Raw genomic sequence first — 6,982 nt, 5'->3', positions numbered from 1 at the left:
GCGTTCGTGCGGCAGATAATTGATGTAAAATTCCTTGTGAATTGCAGTAAGATTGAATCACTCTGTTCACGAACTCTGTTCCTCGATCAGTTCGTATTGTTGCAATCTTCATGTCTTTTTCGACTTGCAGTAACTTCAATAGCTCTGGCAACTTTGATAAGACTTCATCCTTTTTCTTGATGAATATTGTCCATGTGTACCTAGAAAAATCATCAACAACAACCAAAGTGTATTTCTTACCACTTATACTTACTGGGTCTACTGGACCAAATAAATCCATGTGCAGTAGACTTAAGGGTCTTGATGTTGACTCTTGAGCTTTGGATTTGAATGATGCTTTGATTTGTTTTCCTTTTTGGCATGCGTCACATATTTGATCTTTCTTGAACACAATATTGGGTAGTCCTTCGACTAACTTCTTTTTGGCAAGCTTGTTGATGGTTTTGAAATTCAAATGATTTAGCCTTCTGTGCTATTCCCAACTAGCTTCATTCGAATTATTTGCCATCAAGCATACAGAATCTTTTGTTGTACTCCAATCTACAACATACATGTTTTTCTTTCTTGATCCGGCTAGTACGACTTCTTTTGTGGATTCGTCTTTGACTTGACATTTGCCTTTGTAGAATTCTACGAGATATCCTTTGTCGCAAAATTGACTTGTACTAAAGAAGTTAAATTTTAATCCTTCGACATAAGATACGTCATCAATTCGTAGACTATTTTTCACAATTGCGCCGGTTCCTTTTGTCATTCCAAATCGATCGTTTCCACCGAAAACTACTTTTGGTCCTTCGATACTTTTGAACTCAACTAGACTAGCTTTATTGCCGGTCATATGTCGAGAGCAACCGCTATCGAAATACCAAACTTCCTGCAAAAAAGATTAATTTCTTTTAGGTACCCATACTTGTTTGGGTCCTTTTGTGTTAGTAATTTTTGGCATCCAAATCCACCTAGATCTCACTGATCCAAGAGTAGGTGATTTGTAACCATTAAAGACTCTATAATCATAACGCACTTTCGAATAATGATTCGGTGCGGGTTGGGAAGCTGATAGTTGCTTGATTCTATGAAATAGAGCAAATCTGGACTTGGTCCATGGTTTGATTTCAAGCGACCAATCCTTTTCTGAGGGATATAATCTCCCAGCCCCAATTCTCGGATTTCTTCCCATATTCCTATGAGGTTTTGTTGCACTAGACTCGTTGGTTCTCCTTTGAGATACAAATTTTTGCCTTTTAAAATTTTGTTGTCTTGCCAAGATATCATTGTGTTGATTCGGCCTTGCAACAATTTTCTGGGCATTAATTTTGTTTCCAACTCCTTGTCTTATTGTGCTATGTTGACTTTTCACAAATTTTACCACTGGAACATTATTAATTAAAGTAGTAGTAGAATTAGTCAACTTTTGAGGGGTTTTAGAACATGATGGATCGTAGCCTAGTCCGGCTTTATCTCCAGCGGGTTTTTGCATGTTTACCATTTTATCCATTATTTTGGATGAATGCGTAAATGATGCGATTACTTCCCGAAGGTTATGTTCTCTAACCTCTCTAGCTTTGCACTCTTCTTGAAGTCGAACATTTTCGGCTTTCAAATTACTCATTTCATTTAGAGCATTCTGCAATTTTTGTGACATTTCTTCCTTTTCAAAATTAACGTATTATTGCGCTCTTTGATTTGAGTATGAGTGGCCATGACTTTTTGACAATCTTCCATAAGACTTTGAAAAGATTTTTGAGTCTCGAAAGAGGTGTCAACGGAACTAAACGAGCTAAATGAACTAGAAGATACCTCTTCGTTGGTTTCGCGCGCCATATAGCATTCCTCATGTTCGGATGTTTTGCCCATTAGACATAGTAGCGCCGTATCTTCTTGAGATGAATCACTCTCGTCACTAGATGATTCTTCGGATTCACTTGCTTCTAACGGATCACTTATTAGTGCCTTCCGTTTGTCCTTTTTGAATTTCTTCTCTTTCGACTTGTACTCAACCTGTGGAGAGTTAGAAGTATTCGAATTTTTGTTCACCTTGGGATGTGGACATTCAGCCATAAAATGTCCAGGCTTTCTACAATTGTAACACACATTTGTGTTATCTTCGACCGTTTCCCTTCTTGATCTTCTATTTTCTCGAAAAGAATTTCCTTGTGGTGATCCTTTGTTCTTTCGCATGAACTTCTTGAATTTCCTAACAAATAGGGAAAATTGTTCGTCAGATAAAAAATCATTATTTACTACTGACCTTGATGTAGACGGTTGTTCGGCCATCAATGCGGATGTTCGTTCATCACGTTCTTCTTCAACTCGTGTCTTCATCTCGAACTCATACGCCTTTAGATCACTAAAGAGTTTATCCGTAGATAATGTCCTTAGATCTCTGTGATCGCGCATTGCGGTCACCTTCATATCCCAATTTGTAGGTAGTCCGCGTAACACTTTGAGCGATATTTCCTTCTGGGTAATGGTCTTTCCCAGATCCGTGATTTCTCCAAGGATTTTGATCAATCGAGCTTCCATGTCGGTGATGCTTTCGTTCGGTAGCATTTTGAAATCTTCGAACCTTTTCATGGCAATGGTTAGCTTGTTGTCTTTTTCTTGTTTATCGCCTTCACCGATACTAATGAGAGTATCCCATATTTCTTTTGCCGTGGTGCACTTTCGAATTTTTGGGAATATGGTGTCATCGACGGTTTTGAACAAAATGTCCTTGGCAATATTGTCCAAGTTATTTTGTCCTCTATCTTCCTTTGTCCACTCCATTTTTGGCTTTGGAATATATCGTGGAGCATTTGGATCACGTGGGGTAGCGGTATTAGCTTCCATAATTTGGATAGGACCGTTTGTGATGACTTCCCACATTTCATCATTTAAAGCAGATAAGTGCACCTGCATACGTATTTTCCAATCATCAAATTTATCAAGTGAGAAAAGCAAATTTTGAGCAAGAACCATATCTCTCTTCATTTTGAAGTTTTCGAGATCTGTCTAGCAGTCAAGAAATGACTCAAATAGACAACCGCTCTGATACCACTTGTTGGTCCCGAAAGGGTGGTGAGAAGTCTAGAGGGGGGGGGGGAGGGGGGGGGTGAATAGACTTCTCAACTTTTTCAAACTTCTTCTGCAAACAACACTTTGTAACTTCAACTCTAAGTAACAAGCATAAACAAGTATAACAACTTAGAGTGTGCACAGCGGAATTGTAACGGCAAAGTGTTATGCTTTAAATTGTGTCGTGCTCAAGAGAGATTCTATACATGCATCACGTTAGAAACACTTGATATAGATGTAGGATGATGTATATAAGATTTCACTTGCATGCAAACGAGGGAACTATCAAACCCAGACAGATAAAGATACGCAATAAACCGTAACGGGTTAGTTCACAAATAATATAGGCATGCACGAAATATATATGAGCAGTAAGTAAATAGAGAGAGAGATTTATAGTGGTTCAGAGGTGGTGTAATCCTCCTAGTCCACTCTTCTCCTTTCACTTCAAGGAGGAAATTCACTATTCTTCAATCACCCAGATACAATAGTGAATAAGTGCCCAACGACACTTCTCCGAGTGCTTCGCACCAAGCTACACTCCACCAAGGTTTTTCGCAAGCTCCTCTTGTTACTCCGCCTTCCCGAGTACTTCGCACCAAGCTGTACTCCTACACCACGAGAACTACGCACAAAGCTACGCTCTCACCGGGTTTTCACAAGCTCCCCTTGTTACTCTGCCCGTTACAACCGAGTGCTACGCACAAAGCTACACTCCAACTGGGTTTTTCACTCTCCCTAGTTACTCTACCCCTTTTCTACACTCAGTAGAAGATTTACAATGAAAAATGATTTTTCTCTCACTCAGACTTGAATTTGATCGTGTATAGCTCAATATATCACTTGATGATTGATTGGATAATTTTCTTGTTCAAGTCGTTTTTTGAATCTCTCCAAGTGTTCTTTTGTCTTCAAGTCTGCTTGGGCATTTTATAGCAGATGAAAGCTATTTGCCCGTTGATCAACTTTCGATCTCAATCGTCCATTTTGAATTGTAGTTGATCAATTAATTTTGCCAACTTGGTCTGCAAAAATCATTTCGCCGTCTGTCAGAAGATTTTGAGAAATCTTGCCGTTGCTCTCCTTTAATCTGACAAAGCTTTTCTTTGGAATGGGTAGCCTCCAAATTTGAATTTCTCTGGCATGATTTTCGTTGAATTATTGATCTGATGTGCCAAGTTGATCAAATAATTTATCTGCTGATTCTTGCTTGAGTAATAAAAAGATCTCCTTCGTATATCAGCTTCTTCTTCTCCTTCGACTTCTTCTGCAGAAACAGAGCTTCAAAATAATGTTTCTGTCTAATTCTATCATGATGTCATAGCTTATTTTGATGAAGTCATGTCCCAATAGCATATCATGTTCCACCTTGTATCATGGACTATATATCATGTTCCACCTTGTATCATGGACCATATATATCATGTTCTATTTCATATCATGAGCTAGCTATCATGTTCCACCTTGTATCATGAACCATATATATCATGTTCCATTTCATATCATGTTCTAGCTATCATGGACCATATATATCATGTTCCATCTTATATCATGGACCATATATATCATGTTCCATTTCATATCATGAAATCATAAAATCACTTCAGGTGGGAATCGAATTGTGGACCATTTGCTTTGCTTGGCAAGGCTTCTTCCATCTCGGCTGGGTATCCAAGTGTTACAATCCAAGACTTAAATTCTTTTGACTTATCTCCTCCACGTGTTCTCCACTAGCTTTATCACATCGTCATCACCCGATAATTCTCAACTATCACGATAAAAATTGTTCTTTCATGATAGTATAACCTGATATTACTATCATGATGACATCATCTCCTGATATTGCTACTTCACGATAGCAACTCATCTTTACACCAAAATTGCTTCTAATGAGAATCGAACTGTGGATCATCTCGCATTAGGCATGCTTCAACAAGTCTTCTACCATCTCATCCATCTCAACCTTTGGTAACTTGATGCTTCATAAATCTGTTAAGCTATGATCCCGCTTTCATTTATTCTTCTTTCAAACTGCTTTTTCGTAGACTTCATGTAGGCTTCATGGCAGTGGTGCACTATACTTGGTGAACCAGAACTGACTCAAATAAAATAAAATTGGGGTCTACAAAATACATTTGGCTCATCAAAACTTATACAATATATTCCTAACACAAGGTTTTATCAACAAGGCTTTTTGTAAAACCACAACTAATTAGAAACATTGATAGGGTGTCATACCAAGCTCTAGGTGCTTGTCTTAACCCGTATAACGCCTTCTTTAGTTTGTAGACCTTATTAACATCACCTTTTACCTCAAAACTGGGTGGTTGTTCAACGTAGACTTCTTCTTCAAGTAAGCCATTTAAAAATGCACTTTTCACGTCCATTTGGTAGACCGTGAAATTTTTGTATGCGGCATATGCTAGAAATATTCTAATAGCTTCAAGTCTTGCAACGGGTGCAAACGTTTCGTCGAAGTCTATTCCTTCTTCTTGTGAATATCCTTTTGCCACTAATCTTGCTTTGTTTCGAACAAGAATTCCTTCTTCATTGGCTTTGTTCTGAAAAACCCATTTAGTTCCAATTACATTGTAGTTTTCGGGTTTTGGAACTAATTCCCATACATCATTTCTTTTAAATTGATCCAGCTCTTCTTGCATTGCATTAATCCAGTCGGGATCATTTAGAGCTTCTTCAATACTTGTGGGTTCCACCTGAGAAAGAAAACAAGAAAATAAAGCTTCTATATTTGAGGATCTTGTTTTTACTCCTTTTCGTGGATCTCCAATAACTAGCTCTGGAGGGTGATTTTTGAGCCATCTCAAGTCAGGTTGTAGATTGCATGGATTTTCTACGTTTCCTTGCTCAGTAGGTAAGTTGGAGGTAGACTCAATTTGCTCCTCAGATTGTTCTCCAACTCGTGCTTCTGCTTGAGAATTTAGAGTTCCCTCATGTGGTTCATCATTTCCTTCCACGTGTCCTTCACTATTGTAATCAATGTCCAATTGCTCTATTCCCTGTATAACATTATCCTTAAAAGATATGTCAGCATCATTAAATGATTTTTCAACTTGACAACTTTCCTGATCATTTTTGTTGCTTTGGGTTTCCCTCTTATAGACTTCATCAAATGTAACATGAATTGACTCATTTTCCTATGAGGGCTTTGTGCACTTGACTCATTGTTATGTTTCCATTTAGGAACAAACTTTTGCCTATTATTAGACTGCTTTGGCGAAATATTATTTCTTTGAGGCTTCGGCCCTGCATTATTAAATTTGGCATTAGTTTGGTAACCAATTCTTTGTCTCATTGTGCTATCTTGACCTTTTACAAATTTTACCACTTGGACTTTATTGTTTAAAGTAGTAGTAGAATTGGTCAATTTTTCAGAGGCTTGAGAACACGAAGGATCATAGCCAAGTCTGGCTTTATCACTTAAGGGTTTTTGCATATTTACCATTTTGTCCATTATTTTGGATGAATGTGTAAATGTTGCTATAACCTCTCTAAGACTGTGTTCTCTCACTTCTCTTGATTTACACTCTTCTTGAAGACAAATAATTTTAGCCTTCAATTCTTTCACTTCAAATAGAGCATTTTGCAATTTTTCATTTAATTCATCTTTTTAAAGAATTAGAGAATTATTGCGCTCTTTGAGTTGAGAGTGAGTGTCCATTACGGTTTGAAAATCTTTCATTAAGTGAAAGATGGACTCTCTAGAGAATGAAGAATTTACAGAGTCATAAGATTTAGATGTTACATCTTCTTCTTCATTTTCATTTGCCATAAGACACATGTCTTCATAGGATGACTTGTTGGAGATACTCATGCAAAACATTGCATTGTCATCTTTTGAGGTGTCACTTTCATCACTTGAAGATTCCTCTGATTCACTTGTTTCTAGTGGGTCACTAATAAGTGCTTT

This window comes from Ipomoea nil, unplaced genomic scaffold, assembly GCF_001879475.1.
Source record: "Ipomoea nil cultivar Tokyo-kokei standard unplaced genomic scaffold, Asagao_1.1 scaffold1317, whole genome shotgun sequence".
Classification (NCBI taxonomy): Eukaryota; Viridiplantae; Streptophyta; class Magnoliopsida; order Solanales; family Convolvulaceae; genus Ipomoea; species Ipomoea nil.
Note: the sequence above shows the minus strand (reverse complement) of the source record.